Genomic DNA, 8,388 nt, shown 5'->3' on the forward strand with positions numbered 1-8,388 from the left:
TGCTTTTTGGCCGATTTGGGTCGAAATTTTGATTTCCATATTTTTGATGCTTATCGATAGTACTGATCCTTACGAGTCCAAAATGGTATAAAATTCCAAAATCTGACATTATTTGGCCGAGATATTCCAAAAAATCATCAAAAAAGGTTGACTTCAGAAACGAACCGTTTTTTGGTCAACAACTTTTTTTAACCAATCGATTTTTTATTTCTTTGAATGCCAATTTATAGTAGGGATCCGTACGAATTCAAAAAGGTATAAAATTATAAATTCGGGCATTTTATGGCCGAGATATTACACAAAAATCATCAAAAAAGTTTTGATTTTCGATGCATGCCCCCGATTTTGACAAAAAACGTGATGTAACCCCTTGCTTTTTGGCCGATTTGGGTCAAAATTTTGATTTGCATATTTTTGATGCCAATCGATAGTACTGATCCTTACGAGTCCAAAATGGTATAAAATTCCAAAATCTGACATTATTTGGCCGAGATATTCCAAAAAATCATCAAAAAAGGTTGACTTCAGAAACGAACCGTTTTTTGGTCAACAACTTTTTTTAACAAATCGATTTTTTATTTCTTTGAATGCCAATTTATAGTAGGGATCCGTACGAATTCAAAAAGGTATAAAATTTTAAATTCAGGCATTTTATGGCCGAGATATTACAAAAAAAGCATCAAAAAAGTTTTGATTTTCGATCCATACCCCCGATTTTGACAAAAAACGTGATGTAACCCCTTGCTTTTTGGCCGATTTGGGTCAAAATTTTGATTTGCATATTTTTGATGCCAATCGATAGTACTGATCCTTACGAGTCCAAAATGGTATAAAATTCCAAAATCTGGCATTATTTGGCCGAGATATTCCAAAAAATCATCAAAAAAGGTTGACTTCAGAAACGAACCGTTTTTTGGTCAACAACTTTTTTTAACAAATCGATTTTTTATTTCTTTGAATGCCAATTTATAGTAGGGATCCGTACGAATTCAAAAAGGTATAAAATTTTAAATTCAGGCATTTTATGGCCGAGATATTACAAAAAAAGCATCAAAAAAGTTTTGATTTTCGATCCATACCCCCGATTTTGACAAAAAACGTGATGTAACCCCTTGCTTTTTGGCCGATTTGGGTCAAAATTTTGATTTGCATATTTTTGATGCCAATCGATAGTACTGATCCTTACGAGTCCAAAATGGTATAAAATTCCAAAATCTGGCATTATTTGGCCGAGATATTCCAAAAAATCATCAAAAAAGGTTGACTTCAGAAACGAACCGTTTTTTGGTCAACAACTTTTTTTAACCAATCGATTTTTTATTTCTTTGAATGCCAATTTATAGTAGGGATCCGTACGAATTCAAAAAGGTATAAAATTATAAATTCGGGCATTTTATGGCCGAGATATTACAAAAAAATCATCAAAAAAGTTTTGATTTTCGATCCGAACCCGATTTTGACAAAAAACGTAATGTAACCCCTTGCTTTTTGGCCGATTTGGGTCAAAATTTTGATTTGCATATTTTTAATGCTTATCGATAGTACTGATCCTTACGAGTCCAAAATGGTATAAAATTCCAAAATCTGACATTATTTGGCCGAGATATTCCAAAAAATCATCAAAAAAGGTTGACTTCAGAAACGAACCGTTTTTTGGTCAACAACTTTTTTTAGCCAATCGATTTTTTATTTCTTTGAATGCCAATTTATAGTAGGGATCCGTACGAATTCAAAAAGGTATAAAATTATAAATTCGGGCATTTTATGGCCGAGATATTACACAAAAATAATCAAAAAAGTTTTGATTTTCGATCCGAACCCGATTTTGACAAAAAACGTAATGTAACCCCTTGCTTTTTGGCCGATTTGGGTCAAAATTTTGATTTGCATATTTTTGATGCTTATCGATAGTACTGATCCTTACGAGTCCAAAATGGTATAAAATTCCAAAATCTGACATTATTTGGCCGAGATATTCCAAAAAATCATCAAAAAAGGTTGACTTCAGAAACGAACCGTTTTTTGGTCAACAACTTTTTTTAAACAATCGATTTTTTATTTCTTTGAATGCCAATTTATAGTAGGGATCCGTACGAATTCAAAAAGGTATAAAATTATAAATTCGGGCATTTTATGGCCGAGATATTACACAAAAATCATCAAAAAAGTTTTGATTTTCGATGCATGCCCCCGATTTTGACAAAAAACGTGATGTAACCCCTTGCTTTTTGGCCGATTTGGGTCAAAATTTTGATTTGCATATTTTTGATGCCAATCGATAGTACTGATCCTTACGAGTCCAAAATGATATAAAATTCCAAAATCTGACATTATTTGGCCGAGATATTCCAAAAAATCATCAAAAAAGGTTGACTTCAGAAACGAACCGTTCTTTGGTCAACAACTTTTTTTAACCAATCGATTTTTTATTTCTTTGAATGCCAATTTATTGTAGGGATCCGTACGAATTCAAAAAGGTATAAAATTATAAATTCAGGCATTTTATGGCCGAGATATTACAAAAAAATCATCAAAAAAGTTTTGATTTTCGATCCGAACCCGATTTTGACAAAAACCGTGATGTAACCCCTTGCTTTTTGGCCGATTTGGGTCAAAATTTTGATTTGCATATTTCTGATGCCAATCGATAGTACTGATCCTTACTAGTCCAAAATGGTATAAAATTCCAAAATCTGACATTATTTGGCCGAGATATTCCAAAAAATCATCAAAAAAGGTTGACTTCAGAAACGAACCGTTTTTTGGTCAACAACTTTTTTTAAACAATCGATTTTTTATTTCTTTGAATGCCAATTTATAGTAGGGATCCGTACGAACTCAAAAAGGTATAAAATTATAAATTCGGGCATTTTATGGCCGAGATATTACACAAAAATCATCAAAAAAGTTTTGATTTTCGATGCATGCCCCCGATTTTGACAAAAAACGTGATGTAACCCCTTGCTTTTTGGCCGATTTGGGTCAAAATTTTGATTTCCATATTCTTGATGCCAATCGATAGTACTGATCCTTACGAGTCCAAAATGGTATAAAATTCCAAAATCTGACATTATTTGGCCGAGATATTCCAAAAAATCATCAAAAAAGGTTGACTTCAGAAACGAACCGTTTTTTGGTCAACAACTTTTTTTAACAAATCGATTTTTTATTTCTTTGAATGCCAATTTATAGTAGGGATCCGTACGAATTCAAAAAGGTATAAAATTATAAATTCGGGCATTTTATGGCCGAGATATTACACAAAAAGCATCAAAAAAGTTTTGATTTTCGATGCATGCCCCCGATTTTGACAAAAAACGTGATGTAACCCCTTGCTTTTTGGCCGATTTGGCTCAAAATTTTGATTTCCATATTCTTGATGCCAATCGATAGTACTGATCCTTACGAGTCCAAAATGGTATAAAATTCCAAAATCTGACATTATTTGGCCGAGATATTCCAAAAAATCATCAAAAAAGGTTGACTTCAGAAACGAACCGTTTTTTGGTCAACAACTTTTTTTAACAAATCGATTTTTTATTTCTTTGAATGCCAATTTATAGTAGGGATCCGTACGAATTCAAAAAGGTATAAAATTATAAATTCAGGCATTTTATGGCCGAGATATTACAAAAAAATCATCAAAAAAGTTTTGATTTTCGATCCGAACCCGATTTTGACAAAAAACGTGATGTAACCCCTTGCTTTTTGGCCGATTTGGGTCAAAATTTTGATTTGCATATTTTTGATGCTTATCGATAGTACTGATCCTTACGAGTCCAAAATGGTATAAAATTCCAAAATCTGACATTATTTGGCCGAGATATTCCAAAAAATCATCAAAAAAGGTTGACTTCAGAAACGAACCGTTTTTTGGTCAACAACTGTTTTAACCAATCGATTTTTTATTTCTTTGAATGCCAATTTATAGTAGGGATCCGTACGAATTCAAAAAGGTATAAAATTATAAATTCAGGCATTTTATGGCCGAGATATTACAAAAAAATCATCAAAAAAGTTTTGATTTTCGATCCGAACCCGATTTTGACAAAAAACGTGATGTAACCCCTTGCTTTATGGCCGAGATATTACAAAAAAATCATCAAAAAAGTTTTGATTTTCGATCCGAACCCGATTTTGACAAAAAACGTGATGTAACCCCTTGCTTTTTGGCCGATTTGGGTCAAAATTTTGATTTGCATATTTTTGATGCTTATCGATAGTACTGATCCTTACGAGTCCAAAATGGTATAAAATTCCAAAATCTGACATTATTTGGCCGAGATATTCCAAAAAATCATCAAAAAAGGTTGACTTCAGAAACGAACCGTTTTTTGGTCAACAACTGTTTTAACCAATCGATTTTTTATTTCTTTGAATGCCAATTTATAGTAGGGATCCGTACGAATTCAAAAAGGTATAAAATTATAAATTCAGGCATTTTATGGCCGAGATATTACAAAAAAATCATCAAAAAAGTTTTGATTTTCGATCCGAACCCGATTTTGACAAAAAACGTGATGTAACCCCTTGCTTTTTGGCCGATTTGGGTCAAAATTTTGATTTGCATATTTCTGATGCCAATCGATAGTACTGATCCTTACTAGTCCAAAATGGTATAAAATTCCAAAATCTGACATTATTTGGCCGAGATATTCCAAAAAATCATCAAAAAAGGTTGACTTCAGAAACGAACCGTTCTTTGGTCAACAACTTTTTTTAACCAATCGATTTTTTATTTCTTTGAATGCCAATTTATTGTAGGGATCCGTACGAATTCAAAAAGGTATAAAATTATAAATTCAGGCATTTTATGGCCGAGATATTACAAAAAAATCATCAAAAAAGTTTTGATTTTCGATCCGAACCCGATTTTGACAAAAAACGTGATGTAACCCCTTGCTTTTTGGCCGATTTGGCTCAAAATTTTGATTTCCATATTCTTGATGCCAATCGATAGTACTGATCCTTACGAGTCCAAAATGGTATAAAATTCCAAAATCTGACATTATTTGGCCGAGATATTCCAAAAAATCATCAAAAAAGGTTGACTTCAGAAACGAACCGTTCTTTGGTCAACAACTTTTTTTAACCAATCGATTTTTTATTTCTTTGAATGCCAATTTATTGTAGGGATCCGTACGAATTCAAAAAGGTATAAAATTATAAATTCAGGCATTTTATGGCCGAGATATTACAAAAAAATCATCAAAAAAGTTTTGATTTTCGATGCATACCCCCGATTTTGACAAAAAACGTGATGTAACCCCTTGCTTTTTGGCCGATTTGGGTCAAAATTTTGATTTCCATATTTTTGATGCCAATCGATAGTACTGATCCTTACGAGTCCAAAATGGTATAAAATTCCAAAATCTGACATTATTTGGCCGAGATATTCCAAAAAATCATCAAAAAAGGTTGACTTCAGAAACGAACCGTTCTTTGGTCAACAACTTTTTTTAACCAATCGATTTTTTATTTCTTTGAATGCCAATTTATTGTAGGGATCCGTACGAATTCAAAAAGGTATAAAATTATAAATTCAGGCATTTTATGGCCGAGATATTACAAAAAAATCATCAAAAAAGTTTTGATTTTCGATCCGAACCCGATTTTGACAAAAACCGTGATGTAACCCCTTGCTTTTTGGCCGATTTGGGTCAAAATTTTGATTTGCATATTTCTGATGCCAATCGATAGTACTGATCCTTACTAGTCCAAAATGGTATAAAATTCCAAAATCTGACATTATTTGGCCGAGATATTCCAAAAAATCATCAAAAAAGGTTGACTTCAGAAACGAACCGTTTTTTGGTCAACAACTTTTTTTAAACAATCGATTTTTTATTTCTTTGAATGCCAATTTATAGTAGGGATCCGTACGAACTCAAAAAGGTATAAAATTATAAATTCGGGCATTTTATGGCCGAGATATTACACAAAAATCATCAAAAAAGTTTTGATTTTCGATGCATGCCCCCGATTTTGACAAAAAACGTGATGTAACCCCTTGCTTTTTGGCCGATTTGGGTCAAAATTTTGATTTCCATATTCTTGATGCCAATCGATAGTACTGATCCTTACGAGTCCAAAATGGTATAAAATTCCAAAATCTGACATTATTTGGCCGAGATATTCCAAAAAATCATCAAAAAAGGTTGACTTCAGAAACGAACCGTTTTTTGGTCAACAACTTTTTTTAACAAATCGATTTTTTATTTCTTTGAATGCCAATTTATAGTAGGGATCCGTACGAATTCAAAAAGGTATAAAATTATAAATTCGGGCATTTTATGGCCGAGATATTACACAAAAAGCATCAAAAAAGTTTTGATTTTCGATGCATGCCCCCGATTTTGACAAAAAACGTGATGTAACCCCTTGCTTTTTGGCCGATTTGGCTCAAAATTTTGATTTCCATATTCTTGATGCCAATCGATAGTACTGATCCTTACGAGTCCAAAATGGTATAAAATTCCAAAATCTGACATTATTTGGCCGAGATATTCCAAAAAATCATCAAAAAAGGTTGACTTCAGAAACGAACCGTTTTTTGGTCAACAACTTTTTTTAACAAATCGATTTTTTATTTCTTTGAATGCCAATTTATAGTAGGGATCCGTACGAATTCAAAAAGGTATAAAATTATAAATTCAGGCATTTTATGGCCGAGATATTACAAAAAAATCATCAAAAAAGTTTTGATTTTCGATCCGAACCCGATTTTGACAAAAAACGTGATGTAACCCCTTGCTTTTTGGCCGATTTGGGTCAAAATTTTGATTTGCATATTTTTGATGCTTATCGATAGTACTGATCCTTACGAGTCCAAAATGGTATAAAATTCCAAAATCTGACATTATTTGGCCGAGATATTCCAAAAAATCATCAAAAAAGGTTGACTTCAGAAACGAACCGTTTTTTGGTCAACAACTGTTTTAACCAATCGATTTTTTATTTCTTTGAATGCCAATTTATAGTAGGGATCCGTACGAATTCAAAAAGGTATAAAATTATAAATTCAGGCATTTTATGGCCGAGATATTACAAAAAAATCATCAAAAAAGTTTTGATTTTCGATCCGAACCCGATTTTGATAAAAAACGTGATGTAACCCCTTGCTTTTTGGCCGATTTGGGTCAAAATTTTGATTTGCATATTTCTGATGCCAATCGATAGTACTGATCCTTACTAGTCCAAAATGGTATAAAATTCCAAAATCTGGCATTATTTGGCCGAGATATTCCAAAAAATCATCAAAAAAGGTTGACTTCAGAAACGAACCGTTTTTTGGTCAACAACTTTTTTTAACAAATCGATTTTTTATTTCTTTGAATGCCAATTTATAGTAGGGATCCGTACGAATTCAAAAAGGTATAAAATTATAAATTCGGGCATTTTATGGCCGAGATATTACAAAAAAATCATCAAAAAAGTTTTGATTTTCGATCCGAACCCGATTTTGACAAAAAACGTGATGTAACCCCTTGCTTTTTGGCCGATTTGGGTCAAAATTTTGATTTGCATATTTTTGATGCTAATCGATAGTACTGATCCTTACGAGTCCAAAATGGTATAAAATTCCAAAATCTGACATTATTTGGCCGAGATATTCCAAAAAATCATCAAAAAAGGTTGACTTCAGAAACGAACCGTTTTTTGGTCAACAACTTTTTTTAACAAATCGATTTTTTATTTCTTTGAATGCCAATTTATAGTAGGGATCCGTACGAATTCAAAAAGGTATAAAATTATAAATTCGGGCATTTTATGGCCGAGATATTACAAAAAAATCATCAAAAAAGTTTTGATTTTCGATCCGAACCCGATTTTGACAAAAAACGTGATGTAACCCCTTGCTTTTTGGCCGATTTGGGTCAAAATTTTGATTTGCATATTTTTGATGCCAATCGATAGTACTGATCCTTACGAGTCCAAAATGGTATAAAATTCCAAAATCTGGCATTATTTGGCCGAGATATTCCAAAAAATCATCAAAAAAGGTTGACTTCAGAAACGAACCGTTTTTTGGTCAACAACTTTTTTTAACCAATCGATTTTTTATTTCTTTGAATGCCAATTTATAGTAGGGATCCGTACGAATTCAAAAAGGTATAAAATTATAAATTCGGGCATTTTATGGCCGAGATATTACAAAAAAATCATCAAAAAAGTTTTGATTTTCGATCCGAAACAGATTTTGACAAAAAACGTGATGTAACCCCTTGCTTTTTGGCCGATTTGGGTCAAAATTTTGATTTGCATATTTTTGATGCCAATCGATAGTACTGATCCTTACGAGTCCAAAATGATATAAAATTCCAAAATCTGACATTATTTGGCCGAGATATTCCAAAAAATCATCAAAAAAGGTTGACTTCAGAAACG

Source organism: Drosophila novamexicana, unplaced genomic scaffold (assembly GCF_003285875.2).
Source record: "Drosophila novamexicana strain 15010-1031.04,08,12 unplaced genomic scaffold, DnovRS2.1 tig00000462-arrow-pilon, whole genome shotgun sequence".
NCBI classification, from domain to species: Eukaryota; Metazoa; Arthropoda; class Insecta; order Diptera; family Drosophilidae; genus Drosophila; species Drosophila novamexicana.